The 20769-nt window shown below is 42.7% G+C and overlaps 1 long non-coding RNA gene across 2 annotated transcripts in view; it reads left to right on the top strand.

Annotated features, from left to right (window-relative positions):
* The first annotated feature begins 16475 nt into the window (after positions 1 to 16475).
* LOC125024455 overlaps positions 16476 to 20769 on the top strand; it is a 129236-nt gene continuing 124942 nt past the window's right edge. For both annotated transcript variants that reach the window (XR_007114758.1, XR_007114757.1), the window contains exons 1-3: positions 16476 to 16593; positions 16902 to 17005; positions 19057 to 19197. This is a non-coding gene — a long non-coding RNA (uncharacterized LOC125024455). The remainder of the gene's footprint in view (positions 16594 to 16901; positions 17006 to 19056; positions 19198 to 20769) is intronic.

The raw sequence follows: 20769 nt of genomic DNA, 5'->3' as shown, positions 1-20769 counted from the left end.
TCTAAGGTAAATCTATAAATCCTGACTGTTGATTTCTCAGGGCCAGGAGGTGCAGGCCGGTGATCAGTGGAGGTAGGAAGTATTCCCCGGGTGACTCTATGTGACTAACGCACGGAGACCGAGCAGCATGCCAAACAGTGCTATGGCGACTCTGTTGTGCTTTTAATATGGCAAAGCTGGCCTTCGCCTCGAAAGTGAGACGTCCGCCCGGCTATCCATCTACCCTGAGCTGGTATCATTAGCTAACACCCAATAGGGACCTGACTCAGCAAATGGAGTGTGTATATTTGTGGGTCTGTGTCATAGTTTGCACCCCGTCCTTGGCTTGTTTTTGGGGATTTTAGTTACAGCTCAAGTTCGGGCTTACATTTACGAAGCCAGTGTAAAGAACGCAAACGTTGCCATACTGTATAAAGAAGTGCACGTGGTAAGTAGGGTTGCAGCGGTTGCAGCTGAAGGAAAACTACGGAACTAAGGAAGATGAGAAGTATCGCGGTCACAGGGGTTATATTTTAATTCGTTATCATGACATTACAGTTAAATTATTTTGTTATCGAAAGACGAGAAAAAAGAGGAAGTTGAGAAGGTGCACAAGGCAAGTCGGTAGCGGTTGTTTGGGTGGACACTACCAAACGGGAATATTTGCCTTTCTTTAACATTTTTCTAGATGCACCATGACCTGGATGTCTGAGAACCTTCTATGACTATGAGAATCATTATTAATACATAGTTTTATGGCTGTGTCTAGTTTTTCTAGCCACTCACAGTCATGGTCCCTACGCCGGACAAGGACCTACTTTCCATTCCACGTACCAGACTGAAAACCTACGGGGATACTGTGAAACTGCCCATAACAGTCTACCACTTCACATCTGTTCTTTATTGTTCAAAAACCACCTAAAACGTACCTCTTCTCTATGACCTACTCTACTTAGACCCCCCATCCCATCCTCCCCCATCTCTTCCCCTGTGAAGTGATCTTGGGCGCCTTGAAGGTACAAGGTCCCTATTACTGCTCAGCATCAAGATAGTTTACCCAGAAAGTGGACTAATGTTGGAATGCTAGGTGTCACTTAGCACCGGGGCCTCGCACCGAGAAGGTTTTGTGATCTAAATGCGTGAAGTTTTACTGTAACATGTAAAAAATAAAAATAAAAACAACAAGACTAAATGTGTCTGTATGACTGCCTGCCCTCTCGTGAGCGACTATGGATAGACTCCCGTGAGCCGCAGCGAATGCAGATGGAAATAGAGATATTATGCTGTGAGCATAAATAACAGTGTGGGACAAGGGAAGGCAAACTTGGAAAAGGAGCGAATGTGGAACTGCTCGAGGTAACAGACAGTGCGGCGTCTGGGGAATACAAACCAGTTAAATCAGCGGATGCGACGCGTAACCAGTGCTGTCATGAGAAATAATACAGTCTCTTTCTGTCTTCAGGCAGCAGTTTATGAATGGGATTATGGCAGATTTCAGTATATATGGTAGTAGTCGCACTTGAACATATTGGATCGTTGTGTCTAAACGCACAGTTGGGATTCTCTGTTTGACACGTGAAAAAGGCTGCCACTGCGCGCCGGTATTAATCCCTCCACGCGGCAGAAGTTGGGCACGACGTCTTTTCAACCTACACCGAACTCGCATCTTCTTTTAACCTTGTGCCCGTCTCTGTATCGCGCGGAGACGGCGCCTCCATCAGCTTCCATCTCTAATAAGATTTACAGAGAGTGTAGCCGAGAGAGAGCGGGAGAGAGAGATGGGTGATACGTCTTGGGAGCTGCACCCTCAATATTGGCAAAGGAAATCAATGCGGTGAGTAAACCTACCGGCAGAGTCCGCAATCAGCTGCTAGGCCCAAAGTAATCACTGAATTGAAATAATCCTGAAAGGCTTCCCCACTGTAGAAAAGTTAATAACAAAGGAGTCATCCAGGCCTATGCCTTGAATTAGATATTAATCCCTGTATCAAGAATAATTACCAGGAAGGTTTAGAGTTGGTGACCTTGCGGAGGGAGCCTCTGGTCCGAACTGGTTTCAGCATTCAGAAGGCGCCTCGGCCTCCTGGGTGTGTACTTACGCAATTTGCAGGGGGACAATGTAGCTGCTCGCTGCTCGATTCCTTGCGCCACACTGTCGGGGATCGGTCCCTCGGCAGGCAGGAACCTCATCATCAACATTTTTACATTAATCCCATCTAGATATCCGCTCACTCCCATGGCAGCTCTTTGTTATTCTGCTCTATTGTCACGGGTTTGATAGACAGTCGACCAACACTCACTAATTAGCAGTGAATATTAGCTGTGTGCGGTTTGGAAATTCTTTTCTAATGCTCAGTAATGGGAGTCAGGTCCCTTGTTAGTACTACTAAGGCCTTCCTTGTACGCGCTTCCATTGGGCTTTCACATAAATCATAGGTCTTCGCTATTTTATTATTTAGAAGCCAACAAACTGAGGCACAGTGCAAAGAAGAGGAGGAGGAGGAGGAGAAGCAGTCTCACATTACTTCAGGGATGCTACTATGAGCCGTCTGCCGTTGTTCTCGAGCCCGTCTGAGTTTGCAGAGATATCGCACACTCCCCGGTAAAGTCGTCCTGCCAATCAGCCGTCAGGCAGCTAGGTCGGGTCTTTGTCGGAGCCTCAATCACTTGGGTTTATGAGGGGTCAAGTGGAGTCGTGTTTGGCTGAATTCAGGTCCCTCTCGTCTGCCTCTCCGGGGGTAATTGCGGTTTATTTTGCAAGGCTGAAAAGTAAACACGTTCCCGTTGGGCTGATGCTCAGAGGCGCCCCTTTTATGACAACCCCTAGGTCTCATGTGGTAAAGTCTCAGTTTCAGATATGATTTATCTTCCAAAGCGGTCATGTTTCTGTGCACTAAGTAGATCACCCACTGCTTTCCTAGAAATAGCTTCTATTAAATTGTCCTCTGAATGCATTTTTGGAGATTTTTATTTTTTATTTTTTGCTTCTGATCTTATTTAATTATCGGATAATCCGCTTGCAAAGCGAGACTTTCCCCCTACCACGTGATCATACACCTTATAGATGTTAGTTCATAGTTCCAACCATTTTCCTGAAAGAAATTATTGTTAAATTCAAATGCTGTGCTTGAATTTCTGCGTTTCACACACTAATCTGGCATAATATTATGACCACGTTCCTGATATTGTGTAGGTCTCCCTTGGACCTCCAAAACAGTTGTGACTCATCAGAGATTGGACATGGGCCTTCTGAGGGCGTCCCGTGGCGTCTGGAAACAGGATCTTGTCAGTGGGGGGTCTTTAGGTCCTATGGGGTTGAAGGGAAGGGCCTCTGTGGATCATCCCACAGTTACTTGATCAGTTTGGGATCTGTGTCTGGCTGCTTCCTGCTGGGGATGTCTGCTGCCATCAAGGAGTGTCATTACTATGTGGTGGAGGTGCCTGATCTGGTCTAGGTGGGTCGTACATGTATAAGTACCAAAAGTTTCCCAGCAGAACGCTGAATTTTCACAAGATGTTCAATCTTATTTGGTAGTTATGTCATGCCTGATCTGTGTAGATATTAAAGAAACTCATGTTCCCCCTTCAGGGCTGCAGAAAGGTGAGATGCAGCTCAGACGTACAGACAAATCCACCCCCCCAAAAACACTGCGTATTGCTGCAGCAAAGGATAAAACAGTTAGTGCTTATCTGTGCCTGACTGACAGTGCGTGGTGCGAGAGTGTACGCATGAAAGACAGAGATGTCAACCTCCCCCCAACGCCTCCTTCCTCCTTTGATACTGACACATGGTTTCTATTAGTTAAACGCAGCCTGCGAGTCTATCCATCAAACATTCTGCTCATTGCTCCCAGCTTGTGCGTGTGAGTGCTCTCCTTGGCCCTGGGTCTGTAAGGCAGCGGTAATGATCATGGAGAGCCGGGGCGTGAGATCTGTCAGGTCCGCCGCTGAACTACCGGGACATCAGGCGAGCTTCCTTCCTTTTTCTTTTTTTTTTTTTTTTTTTTTGTGTGTGTGTGTGTGTGTGTACATAGACACCGCTGTGCCGAGCTGTGTATGCATGGTGGGCCTCGCTGTGTGGTGCTCTCGGCAGTAGGTCCCAGTGTGATGTACAATAATGACCTGTCAGAAATTCAAGCCTCTGAAAACATGGATAATCCACAGAGGCTTTCTGACTAAATGAATTCTAACCGGAGCCAAGCCAACCCTCCGAGACCCCTGAAAAGCATAATCTATTCTACTGGTCTCTTATCAAAACTGACAAGGAAAAAAAAAAACGCTCACCAAAATAGCACATGCTTGCCTTGAGGAGGAGGATTCATGTTCTCAATATCACTGTCGTTTAGCACATGATAATTATTCCTTTATATATGTTACTTAATTAAAAGTGAATTTGTTGTGCCTCCTATGTTGCTTTATGTGGCTGCAGTTTCAAAAGTTTTGCAGTGAACTGTGGCTGCACCGTTCAATATGTAAACTGCATGTGGCATCGTCTCGCTCATGAGTTGGCATCTCGTTATTAGCCATCAGTTTTACTTTCTGGGTTATAAATTCGAAGAATTTGCAGATTCTGTGAATTCTACAGATTCTGTCCAATTTTACAATTCTCCTACAGTGTACCGGTGGCACGAGACTTTATTTAAAGCATGGACTGTAAATAAATATGGATTCCAGAACAGCTCCTCTAAAGTGAAGCCAAAGCAATTAGAGCTCCTCCTGGTGGCTGGCTGCAGTATAGGTCATAAGCTCCTCCATGTTACTGAATGGGACCAAACTAAAATCAAATGCTGTCGAAGTACAGTTTATAATTGTACAGTGTATAATTTATGTATATCAAAGTGAGTAGTTCAAATATAACTGAATCATACAGGCTATCTTCAATATTTGATTTTACTGCCAGTAGTTAAATCACTTCCTTAAACGGCTTCTCTCAGACCTGAATCATACACACTCAAGTGACAAAAACATCTCTTTATTAATAGTGACGTGACAAATGGATGTTGTCAGCATCCGCATTCTCACAGTAGACTCTCTGAAACATATATAGACAGTGATATTAGTCATGTGCTGTCTGGGACTGCTGCATTCAGTCATAATTACAGTAATTATGTAATTATAAGGTGGATGTGTGGGACTCATAATTGGACTTTGTTTTTGCCCATGAGAGTAAATGACTGGTATATACGGTTTATAAAAAGAAGGACGGATGAACCCTGTAGAATAGAATGTAGAATAAAATATAAGTTAAATGTAAGATGGAAAACACTATGAGATATGAAATATCTCATAGTGAATAGAAATAGAAATATGCAAGACAGTGCATATTTATATTTTTTGTAGGTTTATTTGCCTAAATATTTGTCATGGATTTTATCATAATCATAACCAACTAACTAAAGAGTAAATTACAAAGTTATTCAGTGATCAGGACATTTCAAGAAAAAGTCATCATATTGGTATCAGCGATACTATCCCTGTATTTACTTGGTATTGGATCGATACCAAAATTCCCACTATCCCCGAGCTAGTTAATGGTGAATTAATGTTTTGAAAGTTTTCTTCATAATTTTAAGAAAAAGTCTGAGAAAATGTCGATATATCCAATAGCTTTATTGTTTTATTGAACCTTTGAATGTCATACCAGGTCAGGTGCCGGTTGGTTGGTCTGCCCAGATGTTTGATTCGGTAGCCTCTGGAAAACCAACACTTTCTGGTCAATTATCTTATCACAACACACAGCCACGGTTATCTCTTGAATGCCACTTTCATGTGTCATAACCACAAGCTCATGAGTTAGTACTCGAACGCAATAACTGATCACAACTCAGCCATGGGATGTTGGGACTTTAGCTGGAGTCTCACACACATGACTTTTTAATCCAGGACACCTGAATCACACGTTGGTGTTACTTTTTCATTTATCTGTTACAGTTGTGAATCATTTTCCACTTGGTTAAAGGTTACGCAACACAAAACACTTGGAAAGGCTTAGAAAAAGATCACTGTTTAGATTTAAATACGGCTTTTCTTCTACAGGCACGAATGCTAATGCCAGTCCGAGTGTCACGTTCAAGCTCGTGCTCAGTCTTCTGAAAACAACAGACGCGAAGTTGTGTTCCAGGAGACAGCATCCACATCAGTTACATTTTGTGATTTTGGATCCAGGATGGAACATCTCTAACGTACGCAAAACTCCCGAGAACCCTGAAGATATTCGAGCGCAACCTTTGAGACCGTGTTGTTCGGCCCGCGGAGCAGGAGGCATGGTCCATTTACTACTGCGCTGCATCATTCCTGGCTGATAATGGCTTTTAAGTGTTCGAAGAAACAAAAGTAGTCATCAGTCATCGCCACGTTGAGCTGTGAAAAATGTGAAGCCGCCTAACACGGTTTTAAAAAGCCCAAGACAAATGGAGCCCGCGCTAAGTCTCCCGTGAGGCGGATATTGCCTTTAAGATTGTCACCCGTGTCAAAGGTGCCTTCCTGTCAGAAATAAGTGACGCCGAATCGGAAACCTCAGCCTGCCAAAATTACTTTTTGATGGAATCTTCACCCCATAATGATACTGTTCGGTCAAATAATCAGTCTCGGCGAAACCCTGAGTGTGAGCGAGCTTAAACTGTCAGCATTCAATTAGTCAAAGTTTCGGATCTCCCCGTGGCAGTGCTTGTCAGGCTGAATAATATAGCCGTCACCCCCCGCCCCTCCCAGAGGTGGAAAAGGGTCCGCTGTGAGGATGGAGGCCTATTGTCTGGAGGATTGACAAGGGTTGATGCAACAGGCTAAAGTGAGTTAAGGTCTTCACACGCGCACGCTCATACGCCAACGCGCTCCCCCCTCCACCACCACCGCCGCCCATCCTCCTTCCATCCCCAGAGAGGGTATTTTTCATGCTTTCAAACCAGCCGGCAGTGACAAGCCTCTGACAACCCTTGCTTACTGTGACACCTTTGTGGGTCCAGAGGAGGTTTCAAGCACAATGCCAGCTTTGACGGGCATTCTTGAGAGAAAACACACATTATTCTGCCATAACGCCCGAATCTGATTGATTGGCACACAGTCAAACTTTCAGGAGTGAGAGATGCTTATAGAAGACTTTGACACTTTTTTTTTTAAAGAGTGAAAAATGCATGAATACTGAATGTGTTATTCAAGCTTACTCCAGCTAGAAAAACTATTTCCCCCCGAAAAAGTTTGAATTCCCATTACCAAGTCTGACAGTGAGTCAGTAATACGCAATAACACATGGAATTTAGAGAATATTTACACTTGTAGGAGCAGATATGTTACTGCTTTAATGCAAGTTTTAATGCCTTTCATTTGTGTCACTTACGGTAACTAAAACATTTTTTTTTTATGGCTGTGTTTGTGCACTGGCCACATGTGGTGCTAGAAACATTACGGCCCTTTTTAATCATATTGGCCAGGATGTAAGGCGGCCTTAAAGAGTCCCCCAGGAGAACATAATAAACACATTTTAAGGTCCTCCCCACTCAGGCTCTTGGAAGTGCTTGGAACAGATTATAAAGACACTTGAAACTCACTAGAACAGCAGCATCAATGCACTCCGCCGTAGGAACTGGTGCGCCCTAGATTCAGAAAGATGGGATATGTAGTTTATTAAATTTAATTCAAACCTTTCACAAAAAAAATTAAAAAAACATATAATAACTGAATCACGCGTAGAAATCATCAAATTAACAAAACAAATTACAATGAAAGTCAAGTAGCTGCTTTCCTGTTTCATTTTACACAAGTGCACCAGATACTTCTAGCACAGCTTGGAAACTCTACAGCGCTTTTAATTTGTCTACTTTTTCCCTTCTCAACATTTCATTTAATCGCGTTTAGGCAACACAAGTTCTGACAAAAACTTCATCTCAGCAATTATCTGACACTTAAAAGATGGGTTCTGGGCAGATTTAATTGTCTTTGGATGTGCACACGTCAGGTTAATCTACTAATTTGTCTACATTAACAGGAACTAGGTGAGAGTTTACATGACACTTGGCACAACTTTGCAAAAATGTATTTCAGTTTTTTAAAGATAGTCCAGTGTCACAGCCGGTTGTGAGATATTTTAATTTGATTTGTGTGTGTGGACACGGATATTTTTATTTGGCATACTCACAAAAGCATGAACACAACAAATACATAAGAGATGTATAAAAATACACAGTTACACTCGATTTATATTACTTTTCAAGTCTTTTTTCTGTTATACATCAGATCTTTGCAAGTGCCAGTACAACATATATCCCATAGTCTGTTCCTCGTGAACCTGTGTCAACTTCAGCAAAAGTCCTTTACAAATGTCTGTAGGAGAATAAACAACAACAACAAAAAAGAATAATATCATAATGACCATCTTTTAACAAATAGATCTGTTTTCAGCTGGAGTCTGGCTGTGATTTTCTCCATGATAAACACGTTTCTTACCCTGTCTCTCCATTGCGTTATGCTGGGAGGTTGTGGTTTAAACCAGCTGTTATACTGTCAGAAATCATACCCAGGACGTAAAGTAAACATAATACCCAGAATCTGTTTAATCTCCTTTTGAACATTCTTCCAGAAGTCCTGTCTTCTTCGGCAATCCCACAATATGTGAGTGAAGTCACCCACCAGTCCACACTCCCTCCAGCACAGTTCAGATGTATGACTGTATTTCGATGTACCATGATCCATTATTAACCTGAAAAGTGGACATTTTCATTGCTTGCTGACGTTCTGACAAACAGCGGGAGGAGGCGGTTGTTTGATGCACTGCAGTTTAGTGTTTTCTTCATAATTTAAGAATAAGAAAGAAAAATGTGTGAGTTAGTTGTTTATGTTTTATAGCAGGGTGACTGGTTCTTTGCAAAAAAAAAAAAAAAAAAAAAAGGTTTGTTAAAGCTGACCGGCTCCATCTCAACTCCACGGATGTAGACAGGTGTGTGTGTGCGCGCGTGTGTGTCGTCTCCTATTTGTTAAAATCAACCATCAGCTCCTTGTGCTTTCCCTCTCTGCGCGGCGAAGCAAGAAAGTTCCGTCACTGCCATGTTTTCTCTCTCTGGCTGATTCTTTCTCAACTCTCCTGCGCGCGTCATCTTTGAAGAGCCCTTTAGCCAACGCGCTGTCCAGACAGATACCTGTAGCCGCGCGCCGCCGTGTTTGTTTGTTCGTGTCAGAGGGCAGCGCCTCGCCTTCACGGAGAGGCCACGTCGGTTTCAGCTCACTGCCTGCTGTGGCACTCGCCATGTGTGGGAACGGGGGGGGGACGGGGGGAGAACGAGGGGGGGGGGGTACCGCTTCAGCTGGATACATCCACGATGCCTCCCCCTCTTTCTCTCTTCTGTGTGCTGCCCGGGGACAGACTCCCAAGGTCAGGCAACCTGCCACACACACACACACACACACACACACACACACACACACACACAAATCCCCGACCACTGACAACCTTTCCCGTGAAATCTGGAATCAGTATGACCGTGAAGTTGCTGCACGCATAAGGTAAGGCGATGGTGAAATGCCAGTATGACGTCCCAATTTGTTGCCATGGCAACTCAGAGACTTGAGTTAAATGAATTGTATTTTGTGTATGTTGAAAGCAAATTCATTTAATTGAGGGTAAAGGGGTTAATCAAATAAACTGAAATAAATACTGTAAGCAAACATGACTAACAACATCCTGGTACCGGACACCAGGGCACCCTCAGAAGGCCCATGTCCATTCTCTGATGAGTCCCAACTGCTTGGGAGACCTAGAGAATATTGGGAAGGTGGTCATAATGTTATGCCTGATTAGATCATGCGTTGGCATGAAGGGGCAGCGCGGTGGAGACTCTGAGGCACGAAGGCTAAAAAAGAAAAGGAACAGCTGCTGACAGCTGGTGCCTCTGGGAGAATCGAGCGGGAGGAAGGAGCACAAAATGTGAGGCAAGTACTTTGACATTTTTGCCCCCCCTGAACCAACATTCGAGGACTTTTCCCCCTTAGCAGAGGACACTGCAGACGTTTTGGGTTGAGCCCACACGCGACCGAACTTCCCCTCACCCACCCCTTGCCTCAACATATTGCACCTGTTCAATTATTTAGTCGCTGCTCTGTGGTTCGGGGCTGAGCTGCAGTGAAAGCTGTACCTGCCGATTAGAGCGAGGGCTTGTCACCGGAGCCGGGCCAGATATCTACCGCCTTGTCGTCTGAAGGAGAGAAGCGCGCCGCTGGCCACATTACGCGGGAGGAAATGTCATTACTTCATCGCAGGCTTGCCATTTCCAGCCTTTGGTCCCCCCGGGGACAGCGAGGAGTCGTTTGCGCGGCGAGGTGCGTGCGCGCAGCCGTGACGCACGCCGCAGATGCGCGCGGCCTTCGGAGTGGAGGGATTCACTAAATTCACCATCATCCTTCTCAAAGGTTTCCTGATTTCATAATGAATCACTAAAAGCACATAAGCTGATACGTTTAGATTTTGCGAAACTAAACCTTTTCATCTGTTTGTGTGGATCTGCTGATTGTCCTTGAGAAGGCCAGAGAGGACTGTAAACATCTCCATTAAAGCACAATTATGATAATGATTAAATATGAATCGTTGTATTATAATAACTGCGGATGTGGTCTATTTTTAGGCCTTTGTGTAATGGAGGTCACAAGATCGGTATTTTTTAATACACCTGCAGCACACAACTAAAACGAAACTGTTTTAGTGACGAAATCAATCCCGCCGAGAGAAATGTGCAGCTCAGAAACAGCGAAAATGTGAAAATGCTTAGTGATCACACACATTCGCTGTCGCGGCCTACTACGTTGAATGTTAATGGATATTTAACTTGCTGGTACCCTCCACAGAGTGCAATGATCTGATGATAAATCCAGCAGAAACCTTGAGCAGACCATTTTTTCTCCCGCTAGGGGGCAATGTTGAAGCAAATACAATCCCAGTCTGAGCGGTTTAATCACATTTTGCCTTGGTTATATTTTTTTGGGGGGTGTATCTTCTCCTGGCACCAGGAACTGTCAGAGTAGTGAGGTCTCCTTTTTCCCCAGCCCTTCTACGTGTGGCCGGGGCCAAGGGCTTAGGAAAAGGATCAGAGATAGAGAGTTAGTACTCTGTAAGTGTATTTATGGCTCTGTGTGTATTTATTTTCGGTGATTTAACCAAAGAATATTCCACATTTGTCCCTCTCCCTGGAGATCCCATATCCGAGTTCCGCATTCTGGCGGTTTGTTCCTCGCCGGACTTGCGTGCCTGTCCTCAGTTGCAGGCGAAGATATGCAAATCACGCGGGAGTTATTAATCGGAGTGTGTCACAGGGATTATGCAAATGACGGAAGGGAAAGAGCGGGAGAGAAGAATCCGAGGGGAAGGGAGAAGAAGAGTGTGGACGTCGGCAAACTCGTGTTGGCATTCACCAGAGGGAAACGGGAACCTTCTGTTGGGAAGGGTTTGGATCGTGACTGTGACCGTGGTCCGCTTTGTCCAGACCCGTCAGACTAATGGGACCTGTTGTTTCAGATATTCCTCACTAACGACTCACCGGACCTCAATGTGACGGCGCGCACCAACATTATAAGCATCTAGAAACCAAACACAATTTGTAAAATTACGTTTTCGTTGTCATCAAAACTTAAGTCCTCCTGTGTTGCATTACAGCGTCCGTCGGCTCAGTTTGATTTGATTGGTGTAATAAATGGAAATGTCAACGTTATGGGATTTTAAACACTGACACCGATCAGGCATAACATTATGACCACCCTTCTAACATTGTGCAGGCCTCCATAACAGGTGTGACTCACCAGAGAATGGAGGGTGTCCTGTGGTCTCTTAAGTTGTCCCTAAACCGTTTTTCGTGTGTGTGTCTGTGTCAGGCTGCATCCTGCTGGGGATGACTGCTGCCATCAAGCATCAAGGAGTGTCACTGCTATGGGGTGTGGGTGCCTGGTCTGGTCTCGGTGGGCGGTACATGTCTAAGTAACATCCACATGAATGCAGAAGTTTTCCTGCAGACATTGAATTGTCACAAGATGGTCAATGATATTTTCTTCTCCTGTCAGTGCAATTCATGCAACTATTTGCCTGCCCCAGTCCAAACTAGTGAGATCTGTCAGGAGGCAGATTGAAGGGAGGCCCAGAGGGGGATCATGAAGTATTGCCGGTACATTGGAAGGCCTTCATAGGTTTATGGTGGTTAATGGCTGTCATTGCAAAATATGTCAAAAAGTATACAATCTTAATGTCTCCTTTTTCCTTCCAGAGCAGATTAGTGCCCTGCCCTCACAGTGCACCCCTGCAACATGGGTGGTTTAAAGCAGATTTAAGGTTTTAGAGGAAGTCAAAAAGTCTCTTTTGAAGTTGTACACACATTTAAGCTTGTGAAAATATATGCACTCCCATATTTTCACATCTTTGTATTCAGTAAAAGAAACACGGCATCAGTAGTAGACGTGTGACTGGAGTTTTTACTTTTGAGGAAAATATTAATTCTATTTTCCTCAGAAATAAAAACCGTAATCCCCTCGTGATGATTATGGCTCTGAGATTCTTAATGTCCCACGGGACCCCTGCTGTCGAAGACCACCGCTAGTCCTCAAAGCCCGTTTCCACTTGTCCCTAATCTACCTGTGGGACTTTACAGATTGGAAACAGATCACACGAGGAAAGCCCGGTTACCTGCAGTCATTCTTTCCTGCCCTGGTGGACGATTATTGGCAGGTTTTAGGGCTCCACCACGAAGGGTTGAACGAATGCATTTCTGCAGATGACTGTGGGGCGAGGAGAGATTGAATTCTCCCTCCCTTCCATCCGAGTGTGTGTGTGTGTGTGTGTGGCGGGGGAAAACGAGTGAGTCTCCTAGAAATAGGCAGTGATAGATGAGGTACATGGAAGAAGACAGCTACCCCTGCTCTCCAGCCTGGCTGAATCAGGAAACTGTCTGCCAACTAAATGCCTCTCCCTCCCTCCCTCCCTCCCTCTCTCACACTCTCATTATAATTTTCTCCCTTTCCTCTTGGCCTCCTCTCTTCCTCTGCTTACGAATCAATCGTTTTGTTAGTGCTTACCAGACAACAGATCTTTAGTCATTATGAGATTGTGCTTTATATCACTGCTTAATGAGCACTGCACCCACTGCAAGCATTCCAGGCTGCAGCTAATGGTCGAAAAAAGCTCCACTTTCTTTCGCTCGCTGTTTCCTTTCTGTGTGCGTGAATACCTGTTCGGTTAATTAAAATGTTTACATGCTGTAATTAGCGTGAGTTGACTGAACAGTTCTCTTTAGACTTAATAATATAATTTATAACTTGTTTCAAGGATTCTGGGAACAATGACTCAGAATTTTCAATGCATCTGTCCAGGGTTCCTCTTACATGTGAGAACATCTCAAAGAGTATTTCTGCTCATGCATGAACGCTGAATGTATCCGCCATTTACTGAATGCGCATTCACCTCATTGAAATATCTCTCGAGGAGTGGACGCCCAAGGATCTGAGGTCCCCCGAGCCTCGCCTAAAGTCTGCTAATGACGGGTGGCGAACCGTCTATGATCTTTGACCTTTAAAAAAAAAAAAAAGCTCCTTGTTGTGGCACGCTCCGGCAAAGTAAATGTTTTCCGTCCTCTCTGTCGTGCCTCTGCTCGGGCCCCCTATTCCAGCCTGTGGGTGCTTCTTTATTCATTGCTCGGATAAACGTACACGACCCCTTAAAATAACAGGGGCCGCCCCAGAGGGCACACTTGAGCGATGTGACATTCCGGCTAACCTGAGATGACTTTTAAAGAATGGATAAGTGAAGGACGGCGGGGAGGATGGAAGGAAAAGGTGGGGGAGGAGGGGAGGGGGGGGGGGGGGGACGGCGAAACGGACAAAATCAAATCAGCGTAAGCAGATGGGTTAAGCAGAAAAGGTTACAGAGAAAATATGAAGCTAAGAATGTATAAAATGAAAATAAATAAATAAATAAAACGACGTAAAAAACATTCATTTGAGTTTGAAGGTTTCTGACTTGGCTTGGCTTGGCTTTTTTTCTTGAGGAATTGCTCTCTTTCACCTGTATGCACACAGCTGTCAATCCTCCAACGCTGAAGAATCTTTTCACCGGCTTCGGTCGACTGCTCTTAATTCAATAAAACACATAAAGGCTGCTGAGGAAATTTCTTTCAAACGTGGAAGGTGAACACTCATCAAGGATCCTCTACTTAATCAGTGGAAGGTAATGCTTTACAAACAGTCTCTGTAAAATGTTAAGCAGAGGTCCTAATTAGCCTATCACGCAGTCGTAATCACTTCAGAAATAAATTAAGCTGGAGGTGTTTCAGCAGGCTAATGACCTGCACTGGTCCTCACAGCCACCTCCTCTTCTACTAAGCTGTCATGTTCAAAGAGGGGCAATGAATAGCACTTGCTTTGTTGCTCTTTGTGCCACTGTGGGTAAATATATTATACTGCACGTGTGTGTGTGTGTGCACCAAGGGACAACGAATGTGCATTCCTGCGTTTGGAATTATTTCATTTTATTTTATGTTTGCTGGTAACACATAGTGTAAGACTGTTTTCCAGCTTCTGGAGAGACTGTCTTCCATTGCACGGTTAAAAAGACTTATTGGCTCGACATTTCTGTGTTTGATACTGATTATTTAATTCCCATCACATGCAGCACATAACATTTGCTCAAGAATCATGGTCACATCTTCTCTTTTGTTCTTGTGCGCAAATACAATATTGCGGTATAATTGCTATTTTCACCGTATTGTTTCTGCTGCTGTTATTCGCCTCCGCAGACCTTTTCACCGTGAATGTGTTAGAAAAGATGCGGCGATCTAATTAAAAGTGACTCAACAATTTTGTCTTTTTGAGTCCTTTATTGACCTGTTTCATAGCAGACCTTTCCATGTGTCACAGTAGGGAAACAGGTGTACGCATGAATGGCTCGGACCCATCAAGAACCCCCGGTAAGTAAGATAGTAAATCATGTTGCCCTTATGAAACTTGTAAGATTGTAGTTACAACATAGGACGCATTAATAGATGTCTTGTAAAAAAAAAAGAAAAAAAAAAGAAAGAAAAAAAGGCCTATATTGCTGTGCATGGTGGCCCATATATCAACACCAACGTCATGCGTGCATTAAAATAAAAAGGAAGGAATGACTTAATTACACTTAATTATTCTGAAGAAAGTTACAACTTATAACTTCGTAAATACCACATAAGGGCGCAGTGTTAGCTTGTGAACACGGTACACATGACACCTTTTTGAAGTTATCATTAGCCTCCAACCATATTTTTTATTTGGTATAAGTATCATTCTTTTTTATTTTATAGACATTTTGCTTAAAATATACCAGTAGAAACTAAGATTAAATTAATTACTCAATATATATTAAATCATTTAACTATCATACACTTACACGGCCAGCATACTTGGTATTCCGGATTTCTTATTTCGACACGGACTGAAGTACGGACTCTGGAGGATTTAAGGACGCACGGCGGACTATGGTTAATTTGACACCAGCGAAATGCATTCTGGGATGGCCGTGAACACGGTAAACACATTTATCATTTGAAGTTAGCATTAGCTGTCGGTAAAAGCATCTATCCATAATTTTTATTCAGCAAAGTGTCGTTTTTTGTTTTTATTTAGAAAAATGTGCTATTTATGAGTATATGAGTAGAAATTAACACACTAAATGTGTTCGACGTGTTAAATTATTTAATTATCACACATCGGATGCGTGCCTCCCAGCGAGAAGGTCCGGGTTCGAGTCCAGCTCGGGCCTTTCTGGGTGGAGTTAGCATGTTCTCCCTGTGTCTGCGTGGGTTTTCTCCGGGTACTTCAAAGACATACTCGTTAGGCTAATTGGTGACTCTAAATTGATCCTAGGTGAGTGTGAGTGCGAATGGTTGTTTGTCTATGTGTTAGCCCTGCCATAGGCTGGCGACCGGTCCAGTGTGGATTATTAATGCTAACTACGCGAAGTAGCATACTTGGTAATTCGGATTTGACAAGTTCAATTTGAAAGTATAGACTCGACGAAAAGTACTTTACTTGACGAAATGTATCCTGGGATACATAGGTGTCCTTTGCCCACACAATGAAGTTGATGTAGGTCAGTTCTGTTAAGGTCAAGCGTTGAACTGAACATTGAACTGAACCAGCTGGCACAAAAAGCAGCACCTCCACTAAGTCTATAATATATAATACACCTGTGCTTCTCATGCCGAGGCCAGTCAAAATGTCTGCAGAATTGTATAGAATACTTTACACTGTGTTTTTAATCTGTTGCACTTTATGTCACTTAATGTAAACGACTAACTGCATGTTTTGTATATTAATAAATAAATAAGGTAAATTTAGGGACCGTGTATGTATAAACTTGCAGAAAGGAGATAAAACTCAGATGAAACCTATGCCCCAGTGGCTTAATTATAGCATTTGACCAAATGTGCTTAAGCTACATCCACACACTGAAGCCACCTAGTTAGGATGAGGCTTTAACGAGCTGCATTACTTCCACCTGTGTTTCTGCTGCAGTTTGAAGGTGCCGCCGCCTTAGCACAGCTGCTAGCAGAGTTTGAGAAGAAACTCTTCTCCCTAAGCACCTTTCCCTCTTACTTTAAATGGGAACTGCTGTAACAACATGTAAGTAATAAATAAACATTTAACTTGGTTGTAGTTATGACAATTTCCTGGTTCTCTTGGTGTAATTGTGCATTTGCTAGCTTAGAGAGTGGTATGTTGTTGTTTTTTTTTGTTGTTTGTTTTTGTATTTACATTTGTGTTATATCAGTTGTTATAATGTTGATTATATGGGGTGACTGGTCATAATGTCATTCTGGTTAATTGCTTTTGTTTTAAAGTATTATTTGTTGCATCTTGTCTGTTTTGACGGTTGACACCTGTTAGCTATGGAGAATGTGAGGTGAGTTCATTTTCAGTGTTGTTTACAGTGGCAGTGGCTTCTGACAGAGCTGAGGAGGAAGCAGCTGAGGGGCCACGACTAATGGAAAAACATCTGTACTAAAGTGTGTTCAAAGGATCCAGAAACTAAGAGGTGAAACATTTCTTTGCGACTGTGTTAGAAGGCACTGTTATGGCTCCTAGTTTTGTCTGTTTGATCTTTCCCTCCCTTTATATATTTCTTGGAAACGGCATATTGGACAGGACCTATCCCCGCTCTCTTTGAGTGGTTAAATAGTAACTTTGCACGTCTCTGAGTCCCACTTAAATATAGCCTTGATAAATTATTTCTTTTACAAATGTAACAAAAAGATAATCTCCTCACTGACGGGAATACACTTCTTCAAGCCAGAACATCTCTTTCGAGTTCCCCTTAGTCAACTCACTAGCGCTAACACTTTTGTGTTCAGTTCAATCCAAATTAACAGAACTTCAAACTGCATCCACCAGAATGATTTTTATAGTTTAATTATCACCTTTCCTATGCTGTATCAACATAAACCGAATATTATACCAGACATTGAGCTAAGATTTAGTGCATGACTGTTACATCAGAATGCATTTGTTTTCATTAGTGTACATAATGAACTGGCAAGTGAGTGCATAAAATAAATGTAACGTTAAATGTTGATATCATTTTGAGAAAGAAACTGTCAAGGCCAAATGTTACTTACTCCAAAACTAAAAAGAACATAATAATGAAACCGGCCTGTCTTATGTGTGTTATTCATACTCATAATTATCACCTAAAGCTGTTCAACCCCTCCCTATTTAGCACAGTGGAAAGTGATCTACACTCGCTTTCATTGGGTTTCAGAAAGAACTGGGAAAATGAAAGTTTTATTATTCCGAAATGGTGTAAAGCAGTCATAACATCCAGAGAGGTTTCAGTGGGAACATCACTGACGCATCCAAAGCTTTGGCTAGAGCTGTTTGTCGTACATAAGACAGTCACAGAGTAGAGAAAGCTCTGATTAATCAGAAGTTGGAAAGCTCTCTGTTGTTCAGGCCTCATACTGGCATCAGCAACACAGCGCTAAGGCCGAAGAGGAGAGAGCTGCTTCCCAACGACGCAGCTTTGACCATGCTTTTCAGTGGAAGGATCTGTTGTAGTCCAGTCATTTGAATCTGATTGTGTGGTATTGCTTGGAAAATGTTGATGGGTTTATCTTCAGTAGATTTGGGAACAACACAGCCTGAAGATTAAGCAAATGTTTAATAGTCTCCTTCAATTATTGATACGTAAAACTGTTTTAATGTGTTAGTTTTGAAGGGCAGTTTAGTCCAAGGATCTGTTCATAATCTTTTTCAAAATACACTTTTTAGTTAAGTCTTTAAATATATCACTTATTTTTCTTGAAGTAGCTTTAATATTTATGCAGCCTGGAAGAAACCTGTCAAGAAGAGGGGGAATCTGTCCTCCAGGGCAGAGATGGTTGATTATGGTCAGCTGATCAAGTACAATGGTTCTGTCTCTAAAAAGGTGGCGTCATTTGACAAAGTACTAGGTGAAGAAATAAAATGACCTGCCTATAAATAAACAGCGCTTACATTTAAGGGCTGCGACACCCCAAGCTGATAGTTGGCCCATTGTTGAGTGACCTTACTTGTTCCACTGGCACTAGTTGGACTGTTGATGCCTTGTTGGCTGGTTCTGTATGTCCAGTTCTCTCGTTAGCTGTTCAGTTTTGAGAACCAGTGCACGAGGAGGGAAAAGAAGGAAGTCACATAAGCAGCAAGCTTGGCAAGACAACAGCCCCAATTCCTTCCGCTAAACTCCAGTAGAAATATTGAAGCAACCCACCCGCATCTCAGAACTGAAGTGTTTCTGTACTCAGGGTTGAGCTAAGAACCCTCCAAACTGTTGTAGATGGCTGATCAGCAGTTACCAGAAATATTTATATACTCTTTAAAGTGCACAAGTATGTCAATTGGCAATGTTTAAATGAATCGACTGATGTTTTGTTTGTTTTTTTTAATGCAGAAATGTACCAAATTCTGAGGGGTACAGAAACTTTCAAGTAGCATTGTATTTGCGTTGTACACTCCTAAAGTGTTGTCTTTCACATCTACAATCCCGACTCACTCTCACCTAGATAACTAACTTTTGTCATTTTTTTTATTTCATTATTATTTGTGTTTCAGTGTTGAAGAGGAAAAGAAGATAAACACATCTGGAGTGTGTGCGTGCAACAAGCTGAGATAAAAGCTTTTCATTGTCATCACCTAGAGGACCCGTCACTGGAAGCAGCTGAGAAGAGGTCTGGGCGTTTCCATCTTAACATGGTACAGTCACTTTTCTTTTTCTTTTTTTCTTTTTTATAAGAACTCACACACTGGTTGCATGAAAATATTATTTAATTTTCCACTGAGAATTTTTATCAGCTCTCTACTCTGACCGACACTGCCATTATGCTGCTAATGATAATCAATCTCAGATCAATTAGGCAGTAATTGCTGAGTCAATGGGGGTGGCTGGTTAAATATTGATAAGTGTCTAAAAGGCCCATCAGGCTCTATTGACAGCTCAGGGAGACAGACAGCACTGGTTCAGCTGGGAATGGAGGCAGGAGTGATGGAGAGATGGCTCAGGGGCTTGGGTCAGGTTCTCTGCTGAAGCTGGCTGCTCTGGAAATCAATGCAAACCTGTTCTTCCTCTGACTTTAAACTCTCTTCATAACCTTGCTATTATTGTTTTAAGTACCTGCTTTGGTCATGAAAATGTCAAAACAGGTAATTCAAAGAAATTATCATTTATAGATATTGCCATTGCAGGATTTTGCAAATGCATGAAAATTGTGAAACAATATGTTGTTGTTGATAGTGAACTATTAGTGTTTAACTAACAATACTAAGGCAGGTGGGAGATGAATTTTTGCAGGTAAGAGATGGATTCAAGTCATATTCTAACCAGTTGACATTGTTTCATTGTGTTATAAACTTTATGTTAAATGGACAATATTTATGAAAAGTCTGAAATATCTCCTTTACAAAAGGGTTCAAACTCCTTCACACGCCATGTTGTGGTCAGGTGTATCTGGTTTGCTTTAAATATCCTTGAAACGTGTCTAGAAGTTTACTAGAATCCACCTGTGGCAAACTGAATTGTCTGGACATGTACATAATGTATAGATCAGAGTGAAGGTATGACTCAGAGACTGGCCAGTGTATGCTAACGACCGGATGAAGTGATGGGGCTTGGCATTAAGTGAACAAATCCAGGTCCGCAAAGCTTGTAGAAACTTGTAGAAAAATGCATTTTTTGACTTTTTCGCTTTCTACAAACAATAAACATTGGTCAACAGATAGAAGAAACAAGAACAAAAGGAGCAAAAAGTACATTAATGTTTTATTAGATCAAGAATAATCTCACTAAACACCAAAGTTAATGGGTATGTGATCTGGCAACTTTCAGATATATTTAGTATTTGTTTGTGTGGCTTGCAGGTAAACTTGCTGGTGACATTGTATGACTTGAGTATGCTCTGTACATTGACTGGTCGAGTGTGTCAAAGGAGGGAATTTTCCTCTCCTTCAGCCCAGGATGTTTATACCTAATAGGAAAGGATAGTCTAACTATGTATTGATCACTCGACAACTTTATTTGGCACACAGAATCAGTAGTGATTCGGTGCTGAGACTTCGACCTATCCACCTAAAGGCTAGAAAAGGCAGAAGCCCCGATCTAAGCATACACAGTGGTCCCTAGCTAGGCTTCGCCCGTAGACAAAGGGAGGAGCGCTGCCTTTCATGTATCTAGTTTTTCATGTGTTGCCAAAACAGTAGCCGAAACATCAAAATGGGATGGGTCATTTTTAGTAATGGTTTATGAAGCCTTGTCGTAAAACCATGTCTTGG

Source organism: Mugil cephalus, chromosome 18 (assembly GCF_022458985.1).
Source record: "Mugil cephalus isolate CIBA_MC_2020 chromosome 18, CIBA_Mcephalus_1.1, whole genome shotgun sequence".
Lineage (NCBI taxonomy): Eukaryota > Metazoa > Chordata > Actinopteri > Mugiliformes > Mugilidae > Mugil > Mugil cephalus.
This window is presented reverse-complemented; position numbering and strand designations above follow the sequence as displayed.